At 38.6% G+C, this 27,916-nt stretch overlaps 1 long non-coding RNA gene across 1 annotated transcript; it reads right to left on the bottom strand.

The window, feature by feature from the left end:
• Nucleotides 1-27,185, bottom strand: LOC142065848 (uncharacterized). The gene is made up of 6 exons (XR_012663551.1): nt 26,080-27,185; nt 25,850-25,962; nt 19,190-19,284; nt 18,460-18,588; nt 13,361-13,463; nt 1-3,674 (listed from the first exon to the last, which is right to left on the bottom strand). It is a non-coding gene; the product is annotated as an uncharacterized LOC142065848 (long non-coding RNA).
• Between the last annotated feature and the right edge of the window lie 731 nt (nt 27,186-27,916).

Here is a 27,916-nt window from a genome sequence, read left to right as displayed (position 1 = left end):
AGTAAAATTCCCAGTCTCCCTCCTATATCACCTAACCAAAAGCTGTGTGGTTTGTTCAGACCTACGAGTGTGCTGACTGACTAGCTACAAAGCCACACTAAACAGACGTGTTGAGTTCCTGCTGCATCCTTTCCCTAGATGGGATGATTAGCTTGTTCTTTCCACCATCTCAAAGGTCAACTTGTGAAATTCAAAGGAATTTATATTTGAAAACTTCACCTTCTTTTATTTTGGTTGAAACTGCCAAGAAGCTCAGTGTGGTGTTGTGAAGAGAAAACAGGACTGCAAGATAGGCAATACGGGCACTGTGGCTGTGCAACTCTTATTTTCATAGGAAACAAGCAAGTCACGGTGGTCTATGGACATAGCATAAACATCATACCTTCTATAGCCCAGGTCTCTGAATACATAAGACACATGAGGAAGCACTTTTTTGTAATAGTAACTACATAGAACACACTGCTGATAAAGTCAGTAAGGAGCATGATAATATGTTTAACCTAGTGAAAGACAATGTGTGCTATAAATAATACTGGCACCAATCAAGTAGAAATTGCAGCCACTGAAGAAAAAGAGCTGAGACAAATACAGACAGATGGGGGAAAGCTTATAGCCAGTTTGACAATGCCCCAAAGTCCAAACAGATTAAGAAAGTATGTAACTCAGTATCATATGATCCAGTACTTTATGCTTGGCTCTGATTGTCCTCCGTCAAAAGATTCTAAAGCAGAGAGGGCATTTTGGAGATAAGAAAGAAAAAAAACGTTTGGTTCTCAGGAAAAATCGTTTGTGCAATAGTTTAGAACAGTGGAGACCATGACTGCATATCCTTGGTCTGCCACACATTTCATGTCTGACCACAAAAGCATTCCTTAAACTTTCTCCACTTTAATTTCCAGTCTCCAAAATGAGAATAATTCTGTAGCAAATAATATAAACAAATACTTAGATTAGATCTACTTTCTATGCTCACTTGAAATTTGAAGAGATTATTTCACAGCAGTACTGTCAAATCATAAGACTAAATAATTGCATCAAATTATAAAGACAGCTGAAGTGGAAGAACTGACTAGAACAAGACAAATATAGTAAAGATTTTATGTCACCATAGAAAAAGATAAAAATACATAAGATAAATTGATAGGTACAGTGGACTTAGGCCAAATATCTCAGCTAATACATACATCGAGCCATTACAGGTCTCATATTATTTGGACTTACTAGTTCTGTAGTTCTTGCGGGCATCCTCTCAGGCTTGCAGAGATATATTTGACTGAATTCTGTGCCACGTGGTAACACCAACTGCTTCTGAAATGCAGCCAACCTTGAAAGTAGAGCAGCTGCATTCATACAGAATTGCAATCTGTATTAGGCCTGGTTTGGGCTAGCTCAGGTATCTCTAGTCACTCAAGCTTCTGACAAATAGTATAGCTGAGAACATAGACAAAGTGAATGGGCCATCTTATTTAGTCTTTGATAACAGAAAGTAAGAAGACAATGAAGATGGAAAGCAATACGCTTAAAATTGTAGAAGGAAATGTTTGAAAGCACCACATAATGTTAGGAAATAGGATTTTTGATACTGTTTAATAAAATTAAAATAATTTATATGGTTAATGAGAGTCTATTTAACTACTAGCAATAGAACAAGAGGAAATGGCCTCAAGCTGCATCGAGGAGGTTTAGATTGGATATTAGGAAAAATTTCTTTACTGAAAGAGTGGTCAGGCATTGGAAGAGGCTGCCCAGAGAGGTGGTGGAGTCACATTCCCTGGAGGCATTTTAAAGATGTGTAGACATGGCACTTCAGGGCATGGTTTAGTAGTCATGGTAGTGTTGGGTTGACAGTTGGACTTGATGGTCCTAGAGGTCTTTTCCAACCTTAATGATTCTATGATTCTACTTTGGGCATGGTGTGAAAATTATTACGTAAACAGTCATGTTTCAGGGTTTAAGCTGCTTATTAAAACCACCACCTGATAAGTCTCTAAAGCATGTTAAGAACATGCATGGTGTCATTCAACCCAATGGAACTATTCATGCCTGAAGATGGTATGCACTTAAGTGCTTTACTGGCTCAGGAGCTAATAGTTCGATGGTAGAGAGATAATACAATTATGGGTAGGTTCTTTGGAAGGTGTCTATTATGTCTTTCTTTTACTTTCCCCTAAAACAAATAGGATTAAGTTACCGTCAGAGGCAGGATATTAAGATAGATGGACAACGGGTCTGATCCAATAGGTAGGTCATGTTCTTATATTTTCCTGTAACTAGGAATTTTTCAATGCTATTTTTGTTTTCCCGTTTTCTGCAATGCATAGAGAAAAAAGAATAAGCCCTATCTTCTGCATGATCTGTTTGATCTCTGTAAATATAGAAGAGGTGTATCCACTAGGAAATGTAACTTATTAGAAATGTAAATACTAGGAACAGACAAGGAGATTACCTTTTTTAAACATTATATAGCATCCAGGTTTTTTTAAGTAGATGGGAAAATCATTTCATTCTTCAGCAATGATGTCACTAAGCTTGTAGCCCAAATGGTGTTCTCATTCTTGGCAAGTAACATTAAACAAAGAATGTATGGTTTTCAAATGCTGCTCAGATTCAGTAAAAAGCATTTATGCAAACAAATGCTGCTGTTGTGTCTAGAAACTTGTTTATCTTTAGAATGGAGCCATGTTAATAGTTTTAATATGCTAAAACGTGAGGTACTCAATGCACAGAATAATCAAATTCTGGTCATCTGACTAAATAGCACTATTGTGTTGTGATCTGAATTAGGACTATGTGCAAGAAAAAGCGAAGATTCGCATGCTGAAGCTTCAGGCCCTGAGTAAGTTGTGCACAAACTAGATACCATAGAATTTTTTTTTATTCTTGCTTTCCGTGGAAAGTATAGGTGTGTTTCTAAGGTTTAGCTGTATTTTCTTGATTGTCCAGAGAAAATACATGTATAATATGTATAATAGTCATTATGCTGCATGAATATGCAAGTTTACTGATCTGAATAAGTGGATGTCTTTCTTTCCCGGAATCTTGAAGATGTACATTGAAGAGACATCGTGAGTTTTGGTTCAAACAGGTTAATGTCCACATCCAAAATTATTAAAGTCAAGAGTGGGATCTCAGTGCTTTGGGTGTCCTCTATTTTCTGATGAGCACTTATAATTTTGTCAAAGGATATGATGGTATTAAGTGCAAATATACAGAGTTCTTCATACTAATTTTACAGAGAATAAATGAAGACTGAAACTTTTTAGTTGAGGATAGTATCCCTAATACTAGATAGGAATATACAAACAGGTATGAAGTAGAACAACCAGCATATTCTTGTGACGATTTACTTGACTGCCAACATGAATTTTCCGTTTTAGCTTTTCTGGTTTTACCTAAGCATTTCTATTTCATTATAAAACAGTGTATAGTGCCATTTTTACATGGGGCTGTCCTTTTGTACTTGGGATGGAAGTCATTCCCATGAGGATGACAGAGCACTGGAACAGGTTGCCCAGAGTGGTTGGTGAGTGTCCATCCTTGGAGATATTCAAAAGACTTCTGGACGTGGTCCTGGGCAAGCAGCTCTAGGTTGCCCTGCTTTGATTAGGGAGTCTCCAGATGATTTCCAGAGGTCCCTTCCAACCATAGCCATTCTGTGATTTCATTTCTTGCCTCTAAAGAGAAAAAAGGAATATATGTGTTGGTGTTTAGATGAAGAATTCTGTTTATAGTAGCATTCAGAGCTATCTTTGTGAAGATAGTTAGCATGTCACAGTGAAAAACTTTTAAAGTTTCCAGTGCAGAAAAGTTAATATGGTTCTCAATTTTCTTCACTGTCTTTCAGTTATTCTCTACTTATTAGTCATCAGCAGGAGAGGAGGCAAATGACTCTACTGGACTTGATGTGTCTATAGTTGGGACCTAATGAAGACTGAGCAAAAGGACTGAGTGTGATATTCTAGCCAGACAAAGGTTCAGCAAGTGAGAATAAGAAGAATACAGAAAATACTGTACAGATCTCCTTACAGGGAAAAGTGTAGACAACTGTTCTGTGTGTTGTTTTATCTGGATGGCTCCCTTAATAAGTTGGCATTCCTTAGCCAATTTTGGTCACATTTGACTGAACAGGAAAGGTCTCGGTGAGAGGTTCCCATAGGTCTGAATACAGGTAATGGAGTAGGATTCGCTAAAGGTCTAGTTGAAGAAAAGCCTGCAGCTGTATTCATTGCCAAAAACACTATATGGGAGAAAAAAAAAGTCTTAATTTCTTCAGCCACAGGAAACACTTCAACTGGACTTTGTATCTTTTTAAACATCTGCTTCAAATAATGATGGGAAAAAAACCCGTCAGGAACCAAGTGTTAGTTTTGATATTTTATTGTGACTTGTCTTAATATTTACCTAGTGTCCAGGAAAAATGATGAGAAGAGAACAAGAAAGGAAGTGGAAGATTGGAAGAGAAAAAAGAAATGGCATCTATATGAACTTTTTTTTTCCATTTAAAATGTTCATCTATGTATCTAAACATCTTTTCGTTTCAATACCACTCTGACATTCAGTGGAACAAAGAAGGAACATCTGTATGTCATCTATATGTCAGCTACATGCCGTACCTTTGTTAAGCATAACCTCCAGACCATTTGGATGACTGTATAATTATCAAGGCAAGTAAGATACGCCATTTCTGAAGTCATATACAAGCAAAGATAGAGTGTTAGTTTCCATAGACTGGTTTCTCACAATTTGAGGCAGCCGTGGAGTTACATAGATGCCACACAACTTTTTGTTTAAAACTGGGATGGGGGACCCATCTTTCTTCCATCTTTTCAAATGACATGTTTTTCACTTACTTAATGACAGAATCCAAGAGCTGATTGCTTTTTTTTTAGTTGTTATAATAGGTCTATTACATACAAAAATGTATATTTTCCAGTGTCACATCCCAGTTCACAGACCTACTCACAGTGATTAGGAATTAATAAACTTTCCTCTAGCATGATACAGAATCTCTTTATCATCTGTAACACAGTCCTCCTCATATAAAACTGGAGTTAAGCAATCATTTTGCAGTTTGCTATGCCAGTTACTAATTTATCACTAATATTTTTTTGAAGAGTTATGTGCAAAATAACTAATGATGCTTGCTTCATATATGTGTCTCAACTTCACAGTTTAAGAACTTCTAGCTGCTAATTTAGTTTTGCCCAAGGCTGAGAAATTTGTACATTCTTTCTCTCACCTGATACCTCTTATGTCATAATTCTCTGGCATCTAATTAAGTAGTGACCTGGGATCAGATAAGGTCATTCTTTATCCAAGTACCTATTGTAACAAGCCTTAATGGAAGTTAATCTTTCACACATTTATGTGTCCATTGAATTTGGTCCAGACTGTGAAAATAATTTACAAGAGTGAAGTGTGAACGCACTAGGAAAACAAAAGAGCAATTTAATTCAGTTTTTTAAAAATATTTTAGACAATTTTACCTCCTTTCTGCCTCCTTTTTTTTTTTTTTTTTTTTTTGCCTTTAATGTTTGCCCTAGAAGGCTTTTTATCAACAAAGATTATACCAACTCAACTAGAAATCATGCAGGACAGTTAAATGTAAAAGGCAACTGGAGTAACGCAGATCAAGCATAAGCTGCAGGCAGGACATTTTAACGTGCTGAGGTTAAAAACTGTTTTTCAAAATTGCCACTGTGCTGAATAGGCCGGTCTCATACACTGTCCCCTTACATTAGCTCCCTAAGATGTAACACAACCTAAGTGTACTCAGGGAAGCAGCAGTTCACAGTGGGAAGTATTTTTCCATTCATTGGTAAGGCAAGTCATGATCATTTCTATTGTGTTGAGAACAGTCTTCATCTGACGCTGAGGTTCAGTATTTGTACTTCGAGGTACAGTGTTTGGATAGAGAAGGGAGGGATTCCAAATGAGATTATTTACTTAAGAAGTTTCTTCCTAAGATTGTTCTCTTTTGGAAAATTCTTGAGTCTCACATTCTATGGTGCACTGAAGAGGCAGGTAAATTGAATTTCAAATTTGTATTGGAGATAAGCCTCCCTTATCAGGGACAGCTAAGTGTTCCTAACAGATCAGTTTAGCTAGAAGTGTTAAAAGCAAAGGATTTCCTTTCCACCACCCAGTTCTTAAATCTAGGTATAAAAAGGTTATGGGGTACTGAATGCCTGCTTGCTCTACAGCAGATTTAGTGGCGAACAGACGTTGGCCTGGCTATCTGAATTATTTGAATGAAGTTGAATGGATATTGGGCTTTGCTACTATTTTAGACAAAAAAATGTATTTATGCTGAAGATGTTTTTTGTTAGAGATGCCCTGCAAACAAATCAAACCTACAACTCATTACACTCTCAAATGATTACAGTACATTGTAAGCTTTACAAAAAAAAAAAAAATTGAACACACTTTTTCTTCTGTGCAATAGTGTTTAATTGTAACTATTACTATTATAACCACTAAAGGCCAGAACGTTCTTCACTCATCTGCACAGCTTCTATTGCCAAAGACCCAGCAATTGCCCCTAAAATACTCCGATTTTCATCTTGTTGCTCTAGCTGCCTCTTTTGTCCATGCTGATGAAGCTTACAGTAAGAATGCTGTAATTGTAACATGCTCCATGCTGTCTTAAATAGTTTTCACAGAAGTGTTTTCAGAGTGTCTGTGAAGCTTACCATATGGTTTCCACACTTCAGTGCTGACCAGGGTCTGGCTATTACCAACAGTCATGAACAACATATCCTCAGAAACTCGCATTCTTTGCTCCTTGCTCTTGCATCAGTTCATTTTTGCAAAAGATCTGTCATAAAGTAGTCTTCATTAAAACAGGAGAAACTGAAATCAATTGTTTTGTACATGTAAAGCTCCTGCTGACACCCAGGACACTAATCTGTGGCTGCTCTACTAGCACTGTTTGTCCTTGTACACCTCTTGGGTTTACTTTATAGTTACTTTGTGAGCTGAAAATACTCACTAAGAGGGTACTAAGCAGCTCAACTATTATGACAAACAAGACAGCTAATTTATGTGAACACTGACATCTTTCTATTAGCCTGTCCTCCATTTGTGTGTTTGTAGTTTTCTGTCCTAAATTTTGATACGGAACATTTTGGCACACATATGCTTTTGTTTGGCCAGTAACAAGGATTCTGTTTCCCATTTTGTCCTACATGGTGGAGTTTTAAATATAGTGAGGTGGTAATTCATGTTGAATTCAGAGAGAATTAAATACTTTAACAAATATATTTAGAAATGTAGCCAACTTTAATAAAAATACTAATCAGAAGTGTATCCACTACATTGGAAATGCCATGATCCAGGCAATGTTTTTTCACTCAGCTTTGATTTTGCACTGTAGGGAGCTTTCATGGATGGGCCAAGGAGACAAGTCTTCCTCCACACAGTAGACAAAGAAAATATTTCTGGTTAGGATCAACCTTCTAGGGATTATGAGCCAATGTGGCGTATAGAGGATAGAGGGTAGTGCAGCTGGCCATGGAACACTGGCTCTGGGTATCACTTAAAAAAAGTAACTTTAGTTAGTGCAGTTATTTTTAAATCAAATTCCATCATAGGGAAGAAAAAAATTCACAGTTAAATGCTGTATTTTTCTTTGAAGATTTTCCTAGGTACGTTTAAGTAACCCTTCATCTGGCAAGAAGGGGTTCAAATAATAACTATATAAGTTTGCTTCCCAGACAACTTTAGCTTTCCAGGTTTCTAGGTTTTCACAATTAATTGTTTAGCTCTTTTCCTTCTCATGAATTAAAGAAAAAGAATGAATCATCTGACTTTACATTTTTGGTAAAACCTGTGATTTTGGCTTACAGAATGGTACATTCCAATGAAAGTAAAAGCCAAGCAATCCAGTTTGCCATTGATGTAAATCAATACAGCTTCGTTGGCTGCTGCTTTTGCACACTAAGATATCTAGTATTTTATGGCATGGCCATGTCCACTGCTCAGGCTACAGTAATATAGACTGAAAATAGCAGAGCCATTTCTCCACCTTGAAAGATAATAGGGTCTTCTGTCTGAGCTGACTCTGCAGGTTTCAGAAGCACAGAATGGCAGATTCTGCTTTGTGAACCTTGCTCACTGAGTAACAAGGTCTCTTTCGTGTGTTCTCAAACCTGAATGGAAGTTTAGAAGATAACAGTTAAGATGCACATCCTTCTCAACTTTGGGATCTGACATGCAAAAGTAAAAGGTGCAATGTATTCACTTGCTCCCCTTCCAGACCAGGCAGCCCGAACATAAATGAAGAGGATTAAATGTAGCTTTGGTGAGCTACTTGCCAAGCTTGGCTACTATTAGCACATGACAGTGCAAATTTACAGCTAACACAGCCCACAGGTCAGTTTGTATTCTTCAGAAGTGCCAAGATAACAGGAAGGAATTTCTGATTTTCTGAGCCATAATTATTTCCCCAGCAATCTAGCAGGACAGGAAGGTATCCTATCCTTTATACCCTGGGCCACTGGAACTATGGCAAGGATGCATTGTCTGACTCTCCTTAAGTCATTGCCTTTCTTCCTTTGCCTTATTGCCCCTGTATTTGTAAAAACATTACCTGTTTGAGTTTGGAAATACTAATTTGTTGGTGTTTATAATGTGTGGTCATCTGTTCCATGCAGAATTCTGTTATGAGTTCATAATAAAGATTAAAATGAGTGGAAACCTAACTAAATACGATCTACATAAGAGACTTGATATGGCTTCTATAAAGGAAAGTTCTGCTTTACGGACCTCTGGGTGATCTTTCAGAGGATCAACACATTTGTGGACAGCACTGTTCCAGGCAATATAGTCTGTGTAGATATGTAATGCATTTAATGAAGTCCCTCACTGAAAGCTTTTAAGAAAATTAATTGGCCATAGAAAAAAAAGGAAGGTCCTTGCATAGCTAAACAGTTGACTAAAATATCGACTAAGAAAGATAAGTGTAAAAAGTCACTTTTACAATGGGCTGGTCATTTGCAAAGTTCAGCAGCGGTCTGTGCTAGGATCTGCCCTATACAACGTACTCATAAATAACCTGGAAGCAGAGGTGAACACTGAGATTAAAAGTTTGTGGAAGATACTAGGATATTCAGGGTAGAAAGGAGAATAGAAGACTATGAAGAAGAACTTATAGAACTGAGTGACTGTGCAATAAAATGGCAGCTGAAATTCAGCGTAGATGGATATGAAGTGATACACATGGTGAAAACAACTCCAAAGTCATATGTAAAATTGAACCAGCTGTTACTGCTCAAAAGCAAGATTCTGAGGTTATGATCTTTAGTTTCATAAAGCATTGATTCATCGCTCAATGACAGTCAAACTCCAAATCAACTGTTAGGTATTTTCAGGATTGAAAACAAAACAAAACACCATTATGCCACACCATTATGCCACCATGCACATTTACAGTTCAACCTTGTTTTGAATACTGTGCAAGTTCTGATCCCTTGATCTCAGAAAGGAGTATATTAAAACTGGAAAATGTTCAAAGAAGGCAAAGAAAGTGATGAAGGTAAGGAGTTTCTACAGAAGTGATGGATTAGCAGGCTAGGCATTTTTAACTGGGAAAAGGGTGATTTAGAGGGCCGATGACAGATCCACAGTACCCTAGCTTTCATGGGGACAGTCGATGCAGATCAGCTGTTCACTGTCTCTTCTCATACAAAAACTAAGGACCACCAAATGAAGCTGGCTAAGCCAACCTCAAAACAAATATAATATGGTAGTTCTTCATGCAAAGGGTAGCAGACCCAAGGAACTGCTCGCCAAAAGGCATTGTAGATGCTCATATTTATGTCTATTTTAGGGGAAGACAGACAAGCACTTAGAAAAGAAATCCACTTAAGATCACTAAACAGAAAAGCTCCATTAAGCTCAGGAAATTGCATGACCTGAATATAACTGGAGGCTGAGGGACTACAGAATGGAAAGTCAAGTCTGTTTTTTCCCTGTTGCTCTTCACTGAGCTCCACTTATGGCTACTGTTAGAAAAACGATACTAGGCTAAATGGACCCCTGGTTTGAATCCATAGATGCATTTCTGATCTTATATGAGCCTTATTTCTTTAGCTCAGCTGCAGATGCTGAGCACACATGCTGAGAATATAAGAAGTGCAAATAATGTGTTTCTTTTTTAAAAACAATAAAGACTGAAGTCACCCAATTAGAGATGGTTGGACATGTGGTGTTCTGTGTTGGTAGGCTATTTAGATATCTAAGGAAGAATTTAGACCTGATATTTGCATATGTCATTAAGAGCGCCTGGCCTCCAGATTGGACTGAATTGCAGTCAGGTTTTGATATTTCGTTGTATTTGTTGTCCTTGAAAACTGGGGCATAAAATAACACACAGGCAGTCTTAGAGAGTAATGATTCCGGTTAAAATTACGTTGACTTTGCACGTTAATTAGGGATTCATCTCTTCTATTATTCTTTAAAGTTATTAAGCTGCCATACATCCTTTCAATACAGGGTGAGTAGAAAGTCATGTTTGTTTTAAATTTTCATCCCCAAAGCCTAAAAAGAAAAAATAGGCATTCAAAACCAAGCTGATATTAATCACAATTTTCCAGGAAACATGACTGTTTCATAAATGTATTCTGTTGTTCATTCAAGCAGGATAGTGCTCTGCATTTGCTGATTCACTGAGGCTCTTATAGCACTCCAGAATGTGTAACCCTTTAGAATGTCTTTTTCTGAAGAATTAGCTGGCAGGTTTTTTTCCACTAAGACTCAACAAAACATTATGTGGTTCCTTAATGCATATATTTCTTAAAACCTCAAACTAAACAGTTTAAGATCTAGACGAATATTGCTGTCCAAGATTATATTAATGCTTTGAAATATTTCATCTGAGAATTTATGTATGAATGGACATTCCCAAAGCATATGCATTAGATTAACATTGAGTCCACCACAGCTAAAATGCATAACGTTTTTCTTTAATGAATTCCAGGGATTTGAGTATATTTTACATTATTAACTTCAGCTTAATGCTATTAACAGCAAGTAATCCTCTTTTTTGTTCAACTTCATGAGCTTTATGCAAGTTTAGGATTTTGAAAATAATACTGTTATAGTAGCATAAAACTGTTAATGAAGGGATAAATAGTGAAATCACTATTTATTCACTGTCTATCCAGTGAAAATTCACTGTCTATCCAGATGCTACTATGCTGTCCGTCATTAATGTGCCTACTCAGTTCACAGTTAAGTAAATCTTCCAGATAGCAGACTCCTGCTGACCGGTATATCTAGCAATCTAGTACAAGATTACTGATAAAATTAGGAATTTTCTTACTACATTAGGCTTTTGTTTATATTATTTGTTGCTTGCAGTGTATATTAACCCTCTTGAATCTTCTGTAAGGTTAGCAAATCACTTTAGTTCTTAATGTCAGATTAATGTGCAATAAAACAACATCGGGTAGTAGGCAACTGCCTGTTTTTTGGTCTGCACATCTAGTAAATAATATAGTGCAAAAATTCAAAATTTTTGAGTTGGAATAAGAAGTTTTTTTAAGTTTTGAATGAAGGAGGGAAAACTCACTAAGAATTTTGCTACCAGCATCAGTGCATCCAAAACTCAAGCCTAAAAATACAAGCAGAGTAGATCATAATTTTGTTATTTTAATTTTTTCTCCTCCTCTAGCTCTAATAAATAAAACTATTAGCCAGTTTGCTTGATGGCATTTAGAATTTTTAATATTTCAGCTTATTACTTAAATCATAAGACAGAGTGCATCAGTTCCTGTGTATTGGGCCTTCATCTGGGAAGATGCTTAATGTAGCTTGTCACTTTAAACAGGAGTCATTTTGTTCAATTAAGAGCATTGTTCAGGTACTTAAAAGTTATGCTCCTGTTTAAATTCCTTGCTGCATAGAAGATCTGTTTCTTAAACTAATGTATGCCACTTCTGACATAACCAAACAATTTCCATCTTGCCAACAGATGATATGTGCTTGGATTGGGGCAAACTGCTGAAAAGGCTCCTCTATATTATCTTTCTCGTATCATTAAAAAATTGCCCATAGTACCTCAGAGGGCCTACTACAGGCAAAGCTCTTTGAAATTCAGATTCGAAAGTGGTTGTAAATGGCTAGTTTTGGACCAATGAAAATTTTAGTCTACAGCAGAGGTTGCATTGCCTTGTTTTCGTTAGCCCTGTAGGACAGCTTTGAGACCTGTGGCTGTGTGGATATCTTTTAATATGAACAGCATATAGTCTGAAAATTTTACTTCTGATCAGCACAGTAGATTTATTTTTCCTGTTCCTCGCTAGGAAGCCAAACTGGCTGTTTGAAAGGAGACACAGCAGGTACAAAGGAAAAGATTTGCTTTTAAATTACTTTGGGATGTTACAATCTCTTTCTTGTTCTCTTAGTGCTTCTAGAAGACTGAGGGAACTGTAAAAATGCTATAATGTTGATTTTTATTCTCATAGTAATCTCAGTGTTTGTATTTAATTTCCATAATGAATTTAATGTACAGCTCATAACTAACAGTAACTACCAGTAAATGCTTTGAGCACACTATGGACGTTATACCAGAAACAGCATTTGTACCTTTTGCCTCCAGCTAATGTTTTTTGTTCTTACCCCTTCGAGGTCCGTGGTAAAATCATGCTCTGCTTCTGCTAGCGCCTCAAGTGGGGACATGTTAGATGCTTACAGACTTGATGCAGTCACAGAGCTGGAAGGGAAGGCCCCAAATTCCAGTACAGCAGAGCAAGTACTTCAGTGAGTATCTTGCTCCTCTCCCTTTGTATACCTGCATTACTAGTCATAAGACATCAGCCTCTGGTTATGCTGGATATGTCTGGCTATCTCTTCAAACAGCTGTACTTCATGTATTTCCAGTGTTTGGTCACACTGCGTGTATATATTTACAATTTGATGGGAGCTGAGTAGCCTATGTCGGTGTTTGCCTGCTCCAGTTCATGGGGGGGAGAAAACATTACTGCACTTTGTAGTGATGCTGCCACCTCAGTGTTTTGTGTCATGAGGATCTGCTTTAAGTCTTCACGCGAGCTTGTTGCATGCACTGAAATTGTCTGTGACTGTGCCTGCTTCTCTTTTCCCAGTCTGGTGTGGAGGTGTATGGCTACGTAACATAATATAAGGCAGATATGAAAATTCCTATCGTCTTCCTTTTCTTCCCTCCACAAACCAAAGTTGCCACTCCTGCCATTGTTCAGGGTGGATACTATTTTGTTTCCTCACTAAATGTTGGAGATAAGAAATTCTGAGCTTGCAAGGGTACTTTGGACACTTCATTCAAGATCTTGAAATATCCTGTAAGACACATTGGTGAAAACTTACTTGTGGCCTTACTTGCCTGTTTTGCACAATTGTTGTAAGAAAACAGCAGTTTGCTTTTCTCCATTTCACCTGCATTGTTGAGCCTTCTGAGCTCTTCTGTTTGGTGACTTTATACAAACCTGTTAAAAAAAACAGGGATTAAATGAACAGAAAACTACAGAATCTTTTTAAACCAACAGGAAGATGAATCCCTGATAGAATTCAGGTGCAGCTGCCAGTTGCACTATGTGAAAAATTTACAACAATTTTCTTTTAAGTGAAAAACTCAATTTCTGTTGAAATGCAATTTTAAGTTCCATCTCTGCTTCTCCTGAGCCAAGACTTCCAAAGGGGATACACCTTCCTCAATGCCCAGGGGTTGTCTGGCTCCCACAGTACATCACAGTATGTCAGTGAGAGCAAAGATTACTATAACAGGAAAGGGAGCCAGACTCTCTAGTGTTGCATATCAGAATAATTATAATGACCTATGGATCCAGCAATAAAAAATGGGAAGTGGGCTCTCGCTGTTTAAAACCTTTCTTTTCAGAACCAGTGTACCTCAACTGCAGTATTCAAATGCAGATCTTAAGATTCACAAGACATGAAATTAAGACTGAAAAGAAATTACACATGAATAAATGACATCCTGAAATAATAAATATATGGTTAATTAGTATACATGTACATACCAACCATTTTATTTGAAGGACAGACTACATCTAAAGTCATCTCCACAACATAAAATGTTTCACATAACTTGGATTGGATCCTATTTCCTATGAAGTAAGGAGAATTTTGCCCAAGAAATTCAGTGGACCTAACTTGCCCAGATGCTTATATAGTCATTTGAGACAAAGCAAAGACAGTGAAAGAAAAATCCCACCATTATTCTGCCTTACTCACATTAGCACCAGTGATAATGATTAACATGAGGCACAGGACAATGAATAATCAAGTTCACAAAATACCGTCATTTGGGGCATGTCAGAATTTATTTGTTCAAGTACATTGTTACACGGTACTGTAGGAAAAAAGTCTTATAAATACTGATTCAACATTTTTAACTGAGCAGAAGTGCTAGTATCTTACTCAAATAATTAGCAGATAGTAAGCTGTATCAGGCAATTTCAACTAGTTAAAATGTGTTGAGAATGGTTAGTTGACTTCAGAGGTCTTTGGACCAAGCTTGCATGTAAATGTACAAACTCTCTTGATTATTTGTAATTAGATCTTTTTATTTTTTTAAAGACTAGATTTCAAATTAAGTATGGCCTATTTTAACCCTGTGGGCAATACGTATTTCCGTTGATTTGTTTAATGCGACTGTAATGTAGTTAGCTTGATCCTTCTACCCTTGAAATTAATGGCAAAATTCTTGCTGATTCCAGCAGCAAAACCAATGCTACATCATAACTAACCACAATTCCCTCTACTCCTTCTTTCCTCTCCAAATATCTTGTTTATTACAGAAAATTAATTTTAAAATGTTCTTTAATGATCTGCTGAAAGACATTTAACTCTTTCAATTTAAATTTACTTCTTAAATGTCAGAAGTTAAGAAACAGGTCACTTGATATGAGAAACAAAATACTTTGATGAATGGATTTCTTTTTCAGTCTGTGCATATGCCAAACCTATGGATAGAAAGGAGATGTTTACATGGTACATGGTATATTTGCAAACACTAATAGCATTTAGAAAGACCTGTATTAATGCAATTTTCCTGCTTGAATGTATCCTCTGTGTTTTGTGTGGTACTAGTTAAAGCTTATTATCATACAAACTAAATGAAAGAGCCTAGTGAAATAGGCTGTTGTTAGATCCCACATGATGAATTGTAACTTCAGGCATCTCTGTTTAAATCTCTCTGCTAACCTGTTCCCAATTAGTGACATCTGGGACCAGATTTTCTTTCATTTGAAGCAGAGGCTTTTAGAAGTTTTGACTCGGGGAAAAAAAAAAAGAAGACATAAAAAGGGAGACGGGAAATGTAATAACAGAAAGAACTTTAAATCCAAGTCCTATATATGATTTTACAAGCAGTGTCAGAATATTTTTAAGTATTACAGCTAAGCGTAGTGCTTTATACTATGATGTGTTAAATGTCTGATTTTACAGTGATTGGTATTTTTCCAAGTCTAAGTTTCAAAACTTTGGCTAGGATTTCTTAAAGGGCTTTTTTTTTTTAATAAAGACATTAACTAGAATATCTTTGAAGAAACACTAGTAAACTTCCTATCCTACATACAGAAATATACAGGCTACTACACATCCTTTTTTTCTAAGGGTAGGAAGTACTCTTCTGCTGTAAATTGGCACAGTTTTGTTGAAAAGAGTGGAGCCATGAGGATTTACACAGTTGAGAATCTTGACACATATATATTTATACTTCCTTTGCATTTTTGGTTATGATATCACTTCTGTGTTTCTTCATGCCATGGATGACTTTTTAGACTATGCATCTGTTCAGTCTTTCCCTGAAATTATGGCTGGAGTGCAGGAGTCCTGAGGCAAAATCATCTAACTTGCTGAAATGTACAAAAGGTCTTTTAAACAAGAATTCTTCATTTTGAGAGACATTAACCTCCCATGCATTTCAGCTGGAACAGGGGATGTGTTGATCCAAAAACCAGGCCAGCATAAAAAAATGCATGCATATAGACATAAATACACAAAAAAGCAAAGAAATACACGCTCAAACTTAGCATTTCTGTGGTGTTTCACAGATAATTATGGGTGTTTTCATATGTATTAGGGTGAAAAGAGAATGTGGTAATTTAAGTACATTTAAGTAATTTTGTGTGTGTGTCCCAGAAAATACAAATCCTGTTCTTGTGATAACGAAGAGTGCTTAAAGAATTCATTGTATAAATGCAATTATACGTGCTATAGTGACAGCTCCAGTCCCACATTGCAAGGGAAATGTCAGTCCACTGTCCTATGTACAGCTATTCCTTTTACTTTTATTTGAGTCCTCTGAAGTAGAGAGGAGCACCATGAAAATGTCTCCAAATAAAATACAACCTGGGTAGTAAACTGGAATGCCAAAGCTAAAGGCAGTACAAACTGAGTACAATGTTAGCCAGACAAACTCACATTGGCTGAGCATTTTCTGATAGTCTAAAAAAAAAGTATAAATTTTGAACACTGTCACATGGGACAGACATAGACAGACAGAAGACAGAAATCATTATGTGAGTATTCTGGTTCTCAAGTGGTGTAAGGCCTTTGCTGTAGGTTGCTGTATATGTTCCTCAACTGTGTCTGTTAATACGAAAGAGATTGTACACAAAACCCTTTTGCATTACTCTGAACAGAACAAAGGAACTTTAAAGTGACTATATTAATCAGCGTGTCAAAAAAGCTGAGAGAAACTGTGGCATACAATGGTTCCATGACAGTTAAAGCAATCATCAAAATGACTGTAAAGGAAAAAAAGAAGCAAAACCCCAAAGAATACCAGGTATGAAATAATTAAAACATCAGTCTGAGATGGAGGAAAAGTACAAATGACTTGTTGTTCTTGGCTGTATTCTTAAATGGTCGTTCATAGATATGACAGAAGCTTTCTCTAGGACCCATATTAGTTAAAAAATAAGACATTTTACGAAGCAGTATTTTGAGGTTCCCCTGTCATCATATGTCTAGACGTAAGGGCCATATAGGACATAAGACCATAGGAAAACATTTAGAATATATTGTGAATGCTCACAATGAGCTTGAAAGAGTCCATGCTGAAAGCAGTATAAAGGCTGATGAAGGCTTTCTGGTAAGTACCTTTTTGACCTTGCTATCCTGCTAGCATAAGAGTAAGGACTGTATGCAGTCACATACACAAGTCTCGTGTCCATCCTGGCTGTACTCTTAAGAGCAGACTTGTCCTTCCAGCAAGAAAAATCTCTAGTTAATCTTCCATCTCAAATGCCCTCAGTCTGATGAGAAGCTGTTAGCAACTTTGATGGCTTAAAGCTCAAGTATTTTAACTGGCATCTAAGGCAAATATTAAGTATTGTGTAAGGAGGAGCCATGGAATGTAGGAAGAGAAAACAGATAAAGGAATTCTTTAGGCTATCATCAAAAAGGGCTTCCCCTTGTTTTTACTGAAAGTACATATACCATTATTACTATTATTAGTTACTGTTCACATCAAGACAATATCTAGGGGTCTGTCTCACAAATGGGATGCCACTGTTCCAGATACTCTAGCAGTATACAGTTAATGTTTGTGTAATCAAATAAAGGAGTGATTCTACTATGTAGAGCCGTGCCTGAAACAGCTTACATTTAGCTAACACAATGAATAATAGTCATGGTGATGTGACAGTATATTTGTCTGTAGTCTATTGAAAGTCCCTACTACTGTGTCTTCACTCCTGATTAAAGTGAACATGGGTTACACTTTCCTGAGGTACAAACACACTCTTGTGTCTGCTGTCCAAGAAAGTAATTACTGAAGAAAAGTTGAATGACAAGCTAGCTAGCTCTTTAAAAAGGAGAACAGTCGTTGCCTCCTTCACAGAAAAAATAAACTCAGAATATCAGAAAAACAGACTGTTCCACCTTTTCAAAATCTAAGGTCAGTTTTAGACATATAAAAGCAATGCTGACATTATTTTTCATGTCCTCTTCCCCAATACTGACTTGAATAGAAATCTAGCACTGAAAACTTCAGGAGCTCCAGCATGGATTTTGTTACTAGAAACAGAACAGCAAAACAGGGAGAATTTATGGGCATTTCTAGTAAGGCTGGCTTTTCTAAAAAAAGAAATAGATCACTGTAACAACAAATGAAGTCAAAAGGACCTCAAATTGTGTGAGCTGTCAGAAAATACAGAAGGAGGCATAAGTAGCGTGTATGTGAAAAAGATTCTTTTGACCCATGATGGAGTCTGGCAAATGCTAGCTTTTAAATATCATTTGAGAAATAGCAGTGAAAGACTACAGTTCCCAACATATACTTTGGAAAATGAAAAGCACGAGTGAGCTTTTCTGTTTAGGATACTTCATATAACCCAGTTCAGTAAAGAATTTAAGGGCATATATAAATCAAGGTGTGTGAGTAATCCCACTGAAGTTAATAAGACTATTAAAAAATGATGAAGTGTTTTGCTATATTGAAATCAGACTACATACCATCTCATGGGAACAAGCCTTACAGCACTCCAATAGAAATATTACCATTTACTTCGGTGGCAGTTACTTGCAAAGTTAAAGCTATTCTTAGCTTTGCTGGTTCAGAGCGAACAGTCAAATTTCTTTCACCTAGGAACAGAACAGCAGTACTTTAACATCTATTGCAAAACTTCCCAGAGTTCGAAAAAAAATGCATCTAAACAGCTGGAAAGACTTATCAAGGGGACACAGAGATTTATTCAATGACCACTAGCATGTATCTGCACTCATTATGTTTAGCAAACCACTTTAAATGTGGAAGATCCTCAGTGTATCATTATAGACATCTCTCCATGGCTGAATTTTAAGGGGTTTTGTTTCACAATGACAATGTTGCTGAATTTTGTGTTACGTGTTGAATGCACTTATCTGGTGACGGTTCAGGACCTGGCTTTCAATCCTTTTGTAGTGGTCAGGGAACGGGCAGAATGAAGTTACACACAATGCATCATACGCGACCAAAGCGGGCATGATTGTAAGTAGCAGGACATGCAGCATAAGGTCAAATTATGATTGATACTAATGCCGTGGCTTCAGTAAATGAAGCAAAGGAAACTGTTGGCTTTTGGTATTGCAGCTGCTAGAATGGACCAGATCTGAGGAGCACGGCACGTTATAACTAAATGTAGAAACTTCAGTGGATTACTGAAGTAGATTGCTAAGTGTTTGACGGAAGGTGTGGAAGTGTTACCTGTGTGCCTCCATACTTTGTGCATACATGTCCTTTAAGTGCTTTTTTTTTTTTCTATTCACAGTCATCTTCATATTTTGATGGGAAAAAGCAAGCTGAAACATACCAAGAATAGTAATGAATGGTCTGGTGTAAACATATATTTAAATCATCCCTAATTCTGATAGCTTCAGGTGATACAAAATAATACACTAATAATTCACCAGATTTTGTATGTTTTCGTGTATTTGTAGTGAAACGTCGGACCTGAGGGCAAAACATTTCATCAGTGTTCATTTAAGAAACATGAGTTTCTTTCCGAAACAGAACAAATCTTTTAATTTCTTAAAAGCAAAACTGTCAGTGAAACTATTGGAAGATGTAAGTCTGCATAGGTGCTTTCACTTATAAAGTGAGCTTTGTTCTACTCCAGGGTAAAAGTTTGGGGATAATTTATGATGCTAGTTTTGTCTTAAGGATTTGGCAAACTCTCAAGAATAACAGCCTCAGTAATGGTAGAAGGTCAGTTCAACTTGTAAGCAGTCTGGATCGTGGTCTTAACAGAGGCAGGTCAGTTTCTTAGGCAATCTGGATTTTCCTTGTAGGGAAGAGTTAACAGCAGTATTGGCCCCACTGAAGTCAGTGGGAATTTTGCCAATGATTTCTGTAGAGCCAAGATTTCACTCGTCTTTAGCAGAGCTATTAAATACAGTATATTGCATAAACTGAGGCAAAAAGTGAAAGCTACAAATAAAGAAACTTCTTTCCCTGGATTCACATTAATGATTCTGCAAATGCTTTTCTTACTAGCTATCTGCTTTACAAGAGTTTGGACACAATTTATGATACCCTTGAATACACAGAGAATACACCTATTTAATGGGAAGTCTAAAATCTTGAAAGAATTCTGTTTTCTGACTTGCAATGAAGGTATTCGTCACACACACAAGTCAGATCTTCATAATGACTGGCCTGTATGTTTGTGGAACACTTCAGAAGTAAAGTACAAATTACGGAATAACTATCAAAGCAAATGTATATATCTTCTATTCAGCTGGAAAATTGGCTGTCTGTATATTTCTAAATTTAGAGAAAAGAATATGAGAGCTATTCTGAACACTAACGTTATTCTAATATAGATGGCTATATAGGATGCTGCTTTTAAACACACAAGTTAAGCTAAAATTGCTCTAAATTACTTCACACCACATTCATGGGAGATTAATGGCTCAAGGTTGCTAGTTTGTAACAGCTAACTCCTATGCAGCCTGTTTGATTTTATGGAGCTCAAAACATTTTACAAATCAGGTTATTCTTACAGATAAAGTGAGGCACAGAACGGTAAATATCTTGCCAAAAGAAATCTTGTAAGCCAGAGAGAGAGCTGGAAACAGAACCTCTGTTAAAGTCTGCTCAAACTTGCTGTTTCACAGGCCACATTTCTCCCAGATAATTAATTCCTAAATCGTTAGGACTTGCAGGGGATGGAGGGTCATTTTTGAGAGTAGACTGAGCATGGTTTTTCCACCTCCCTTTGGCGTAAGCTGCTGCTGTCTGTGTATGTTAGATCCTCTTTTTTATACATAGCACCCGGGACTGTTTTTCCCTCTCATAGCAAAAGCTCGTTGACCCAGTCCCAAACTCTATGACTAGACCTAAGAACAGTTGTGAGATCACAGTCGAAAGAAATAAGAGTGGGAGGAAAGGGTTTTCTTGAATAAAATGGGTAGTACAGGGCTGGTTGGTTTGAGGTTTTTTAGATGGAACCTAAATTGTGTTGCTAACTCTGCTTCCAGAGCTTAGCCAGGAGCTGAGCAAGGAGTGTCAGAGTAGTCCCTGAGAGACAGAAAATTCGATTTTTATGCAAAACTTAAATTATACTACAGCTCTTCTCCAACAACTCTGAGCCAGTCTCCTCATCTACATGGCCTGTGGCTGATGATGTAGTATACACAAACAAAAATGTCTGCCCTGAGACCTGAGAGTCACAGGGTACATGCAGCATGGAGCACCTTAACCCATTAAGTTCATTTAACAGGGCTAATATATTTTTCCCCCTTTGCAGCCGTCCAAAGATATTCTGATCCATCCACCCTTCCAATTAAGAGCCCGTGTCCATCAAGGCCACATATATCAGATGTCAGCCTGTTTCTGTAGAATCGTGCCAGAAAGTATGGTAAGTTTACAATATTTTTCTTCCAAACAGTTTGCTACACTACAATAACTTTTAAATTAATTTGTATTAAGGTGCCCTCCCATAGCCACTGCTCAGAACTGTGTAAGCATTGTGTAAATGCAAGCCCCGCTCCCTGTGTGGAATATTATTAACATGTGTTTGTAGAACCAGGCCACCAAGGATGATCTTGGGTTCCTGGGACAAAGATACTACAGCCCAAGGCTGTAAAGTCTAAAAGATGTGGTACACGAGTAAATAAAGTTTGGGAACCTCTGTTAAAGAAATTGAGACTGAGGAAAAGAAACAGAGGCTGTCTATGAGGCTGAGGGGAAAGGAGGAAACCCAGAATACATGAATTTGTTGTAGAGCTTTATCAGTGTTCATACTGTTTCCGCTGACTGTCTGCTTACATTATACTGAGTTTATATCGCGGTTTCTACTGGTAAGATAAAAGTTTTCTGGCAGGCTGGGGCTGTTGGCAGATGGATAGGATGGCTTCTCTCTTTATTGGACTTATGCAAAAGCATTTGTAAATGATACAGCAAATTAATAAAACAATAATGAAATAGCACTGAATGAAGCAGATTTTAAGTGATCATGAGCAAATGTAGAAAACTGCATGCTCCTGATTTTAAGCTATTAGATACAACAGACTATGGAATTTTATTTATGCAAACCTGAAATGTCTTACATTTACTCATTTATTTTCTGTTTCCCAAAGATCATTTGGTCACATACTTGGATATTATTTTTGTTTGACAGGGATGGAGCTCAGATTTATCAGGGATGTCAGGAAGGGAAATGGCCGTTTGCCAGAACAGCCATTTACTTTATTGATGGCTTTCCCCCACCCTTTATAATGAGATTTTATTTTTGTTTAAACAGTGAAAAATAGCCATTGGTACAGATGCTGACTGACAAATTTAAAAGTCACCCTCTGAGAGGTTGCAGCTAAAATAATGACTGATCCCTGCTGTTGATAGATTTGTGAAGGCCCCAAGCAGAGCCTATGGTAGATGGCATCGTCTCCTCCAGCCCATGTGTGCATGAGTCACACTGCTCTCCAGCTTACCCAAACGCGTCCCAGCCTTCCTAGGCCTCAGGTCCCAGAAAACACCTTGCCTCTTCACACATAAGACTAGCTCTGCCTGCAGTGACATGAGAGCATCTAGAAGGGGAAAGGAAATTTATGGGAAGAGGGAGATCTGAGAGACTGGGAGGATGCATCTCTAGAAGGAGAGGCAGGAAATACCCCATGAATGTCAGATTGAGTTATTCCTGAATTCTACAAGTAACGCCACAAGGGAAATGACATGGATCATCAAAGCATTCCTTTATACCCCAATAAACTCCTCCTTGTCTTAGAAGCAGATCCTATACATATTAATAGAAAACCAGTTTGTGTTTTCAGTGTCCAAGATAGCTATATTTTTTTTTTTTCTTATTCAGACAGGAAAGAGAAGAAAATGTAGGCAACATTACAAAATGGATACAAATTCCAAAATGGGTAAAAACTCAAAATGCTTAGAAGCAATGATGTTGAAAAGGGCTCAGGTTTATGAGTCCCAGTCTGGAATATTTAACTGATCCATACAAAGAGAAAAAAAATGTTCAGAGATTAATCTAGCAGTGAAAGGGTTTGTCTGTACAAGGAAAGTCTGTAAAGTAAGCTAAGCCTCTTCTAACAGTCTTTAGGTATTTGAAGCATAGAGCCCAGGCCGATACCCTGGTTTGGATACAAGCATATGTGTTGCTACCCATATGGTATAAGTAGCTTGGTCTATTGGCACTCACATAATTATATATATGTATACACATCTATGTAATATTACTCATATAGGTACTTTTATATATATCTGTAATATTATTTATATAAAAAACACTCCAAATTTAGGATGTTTATAAATTTGATCTGACATTGTAATTATTCTGGAAGGAGTCCTGAGCCAGCTCCTCTGCCTGACTTTAGCTACAGATAGCATAAAGGTGGTGGCTAGGTCAGCCTTCTTGACTAGACTTGGGAGGCACAGTTTTGTACACACTAGGGCACAGAGGAGGATGTCAGTCCTCCCACCTTCCTTTGCTTATCTAGGGCCCAGCATGACTCAGGCTGGTATCCATTTGGTGTGGATAGTCAGTAGTTTGGGATTTCAGAAGGAATACAAGCCTGTGGCGTGGGGGACAAACTGACTTATCTAAGGGGAGGTTTTAATCCAAGCTAATCTCTAACAAGGACATGCTAGGTGCCTATGAAATGTCCACAAGCTACACTACCCTAAGGTGCTTTGACGGTCACTGATGATGCACAAAGCATTGTGTACATAGTGACAGTAACTTCAACATCAGTACAAGCCCAGAGATGTATTAAAAACTAACCTAGACTGATTTAGACTCAAAACAAGCAACAAATGTTATCTGTAATGCCATTAACAATTTCAAAAAATAACCAAGGATTATGGTGCATCCGTGTCTGAAAACCATGACAAGCTTTTTTTGTAAAGTTCTAGTTCAATTAGAAAACCTGCTTATACTATTCAGAAGGATGGGTAAGATAGTCAGAATGGTAACCATAAACCTTAAACATCCATTTCCAATATTAAGATGCTAAAACCTAAAAATTTCCAAAACTTCCAATATTAGAATGATTATGTGACACAGTTGTTGCCACATGTCTTTTAGACAGAGGTCTTCCTTATTATTCTAATTATTTTTTAATTCACAAAAGATTCAGGTAGTGTTTTCTCCAGAAAAGAAGCCAAATGCCAATTGTACTTTGCACATACCAGTGCCTGGAGCAAAGCTGAATAGATTCTTTATACTCCAAGAGCTATGGATTTGCCCCAAGAGTTTGGGGTCTTATTTTTACAGTGGGAGATGGTAACATCCACACAGGCTTTTCTTAATCCTTGTGGGTCCATAGCAGTCAGCGAAGTATTCTTCCTATTCCTAGGGAAGAGGCCTCTTTATGCATCTTCAGTGTGGCATGTTACCTTCATTAGAGCCAAAAAGTAGCTTCATTTTTTGCCATACTGACCAAGCAGTTTCCCTTCAGTAACTATGGGTAGATTTCATTCCTAGGTGAATCTGTTTTCTTGCTTGTAACACCCTTTCTGAAAACAGGGAATATATAGCGATTTCTTTTCCCTCTCTTTTGTTCAACCTCTGGGACAGATGGGTGGAGGAAAATAAATTCAGGATTTGGGAGCTGCAGTAAAACAGAGGAGCTGGGACTATGGGACAGCTTTGTTCACTAGGCAGAGGTTGATGTCCTTACATAGGCTTATTCAGGCCACCTCAAGAATTCCCATTCTCATGAAAACTAAGTAGCCGAATGACAACTGTGAACCTGCTGCCATAGATGGTAATGGGTTTATTAGAGTAATTCTAAATTCTTTGTCAGTCTACTTGCGTGTATCTACTCTCAACAAGACCCTTGGAAATTACTTGCGCAATGATTTGTTACACTGTCATTACTCATTAATCTGAGCTTCTGCAAATGATTTTTATTCTTCTGAATTAAAAATAAAATCCTCATTAAAGAATTTGTTTGTTTTAAAAGCTACACAAAGGATTACAGGGCCTTTGCAAACAGATGTAAGAAAAAATGTGGTTATGTAAAATGTTCCCTTTCATAAGCCTTTACTTTCCATTGACTTCCAGGAGCTTTGAATTGAGCCTGAAGTGCATGGCTTAGCTCACTACAAAGCCTGGGGTCAGTAATCAGAATCACATGTACTCGAGGCCACTGAATCTGATTGTAGGTGAGAGTGCCAATTTATTCTGGAAATCTGTATTAATATTATGCAAAAAAACCCACCCCAAACCAAGGAAAAACCTATTATCAGGTCTGCAGATGACCATAGCCAAGATAGTTTCTAGAAATATTTCTTAAACTGTTAGCTGGATTTGCCTCATTTCTGGTAAACAGCTTGTGGTGGCAAACTAAACAGGAACAAGGAATTCTTACTCTGGAGTAAGAATGTCCACACATGGTGTTAATCAGGGTAACTCCATGTGCGGACAGGCTATTACGTGTGACTTTACACTGTTTTAGTCAAACTGGTGAACTTCTTTCTACCTACCTTTAATCAATTAGGAGAGGGTTTGAAGTAAAGTGAAACAAGCCAATATTGAACCAAATTCGGGGTTTCTATGGAGGGGATTCCACCTGTTCATTTAAGCTGGTACAAACTTTAGACAAGGTGTGATCTTTGTTAGTTGCCTCCTGCAGCTGTTTCATACGTGAAAAACAGTAGCTCGGAGGTCGTGATGAAACGCTGCCAAGCTCCCACTATAAGTGATGTAAGATCCTTGTAAACTGAGTTAGAGCATTTAAGTAAGAGACAGAAATAGACACAGATGTATAGAAAAGGGAAGCAAGAAATACCCCTAAATAATGTTGGCCCTCCATCCTTCTTCCCCTTTTCTAGCTGTCCCTTCCCAATAAAATAGAGGGGGGGGGAAAAAAACAAATAAAAAAGAAGAATCAGTCAAAAGAAGATGACCTGGGCAGGGTATGATAAGGCAGCAAGAGTGTGGATATGGGTCAGTCCTCTGATGTCTTTTCCTGCAGTAGAGTTAGGAGGCACCATGAGAAGGCTGGTGGAGCCAGTTGAACCTGGAACAAAGGGAACGGCCCTTCATGCAGTCACTGGTACATCCATGAAACCTGTTGCCAAAGGATATTTTGGATGATAAAGGTTTACAAGAACTCACGGAAAGGCAGGGTAAATACCTGGTATAGAAATTTACTGCGAGCTACAAGTGCACAGAAACCACATTCTGCCGAGGAAATGCTCCAAAACCAAAGCAGCTGGAGACTGGGAGAGTAGTTGGGAGAATTATCAGTGTGTCTTCCTTATTCATACTCTTCCTTTGGTGACCACTTATGATCGTTGCTGAAGAGAGGCTATTGGGAGAGTTGGACCCTTGATCATATGGCCATTTTTATGCTCTTGTGTAAGAAAAAAAGAGAGCAAGCAACCTGGGGCAGAACAAAACACACACGCTTTGAACCCTTACTGCCTTAAGTACTTTTTCCAGATAGACGTTTTGAGGAGAGATATTAAAAAGTTGAGTTATTGAGTAGTTGCAAGAGGAATAGTCCAGTCAGAGTCCATGTGGCACAACTACCAAGTAAACACAAACTAACTTCCAGCTGTTTTTCTGAGTAAAACCGAGGGCAAAGTATAGAGGGGTGATGAAATCTCCATTTGTTTCCATGTGCATTCGCCTGCAAATATCACCCCCCACATTATCTTAAAGATCTTGGCAACAGCATAGCCAACGGGGTGCTTTCAAATCTAGCTCTTCCTTTGACCACTCTCAGTGTTTGTGTTCCTGTTTAAATAAGATAAGGAGGTTTAAAAAAAAAAGGAAAAAAAAAGAAGGGAGGGGAGAGAGAGAGCAGAGCAGACTGCCTCATTTGGGTTGAAATTCTCATCTTGACTTCTTAAGAGGGGGAGGAAAGGTTTTTTTTTTTTTCTTCCCAGTGAATTTCATTGAAAAATTCTAGAACCTCTCTCCTTTTTAAAAACCTTTTTATTGGCCAAAGTTGTGCTGGCGTAAAATCCACGGAAAGGCCAAGAACGGGGGTTGAAAAAATCTCCCCTCCAGAGGTTAAACCCGTCCTTCTCGGCTAGGTGGTTGCCTTTGGTCTGTTTTCCTTTGCTTTGCCTTTGTTTGTGGTTTTCTCTATCTTGGCACCGAGAGAAGTCGCTGCATTTCTCCTTCGCAGAATCTGTCACGCCGGTCCTAGTTTCACGCTGAGTATCTGTAAAAGTTTTCCGAGCTAAAGGGAGTCAGTTTTACAGCGTGTGTGGGGCTGGCAGAGAGAGAGAGAGAGGGAGAGAGAGAGGGAGAGAGAGAGAGAGGTAGGGGTATCAGAAGCAACAGGGTGTCTGCCTCCGAGCTGCGGTGGCGGCTCTGTTCTGCTAAGCACTTGCAGGCTGTGTAATTAACCGGGTAGGCAGTGAATTAAATCTTTGTAAAGCCCGCTGAGTGGGGGGTTCCTGCAAGCTCTTTTCCAACCGGTCTCAGGCGGCTGGGATAACATCAGAAACAGCAGCAACAGCAGCAGCAAGCAAAAAGAGGGGAGCCCTCCGGACGCTGCAGGAGAGCCAAGCCCCCGCTCGGTGCGAGTGCTCCCGCCGGCGGGGAGCTGCGGGCGGCCGATGGACAACCTCCGCGGGGCCCGGCCGCTGCGGCTGCTCTTGCTCCTGGCGCTGGTGCCTTCGCTCCGGGGCCAAGGTAAGTGCGGGGAGCGGCGCCGATCCGATCCGCGGGCGTTCACCGGGCTGCACCGCACCGCGCTCTCCCCCCCTCCCGCCACCACGGCCCCGGCGCCCAGCTCTGCCCCCGGGGAGTCCGCGACACCCCGGCGGGCTGCGGGGCGCCGGCGCGGCCCCGCCTGGCCAGGAGGCTGCCGCCGGCGTCGGCGGGGCGCCGGGCTGCCTCTCCCCTCCGGGCGGGCTGCCCCCGTGGTGCCCGGCTCCACCGCCCCGGAGCCGGAGGGCGCGGGCGGCCGCGCTGCGGGCGGAGCGCGGGGTCGCGCCGCTGCGGGGTGGGAGCGG

This window comes from Phalacrocorax aristotelis, chromosome 1 (genome assembly GCF_949628215.1).
Source record: "Phalacrocorax aristotelis chromosome 1, bGulAri2.1, whole genome shotgun sequence".
NCBI classification, from domain to species: Eukaryota; Metazoa; Chordata; class Aves; order Suliformes; family Phalacrocoracidae; genus Phalacrocorax; species Phalacrocorax aristotelis.
Note: the sequence above shows the minus strand (reverse complement) of the source record. Positions and strands in the feature narration are given on the sequence as shown.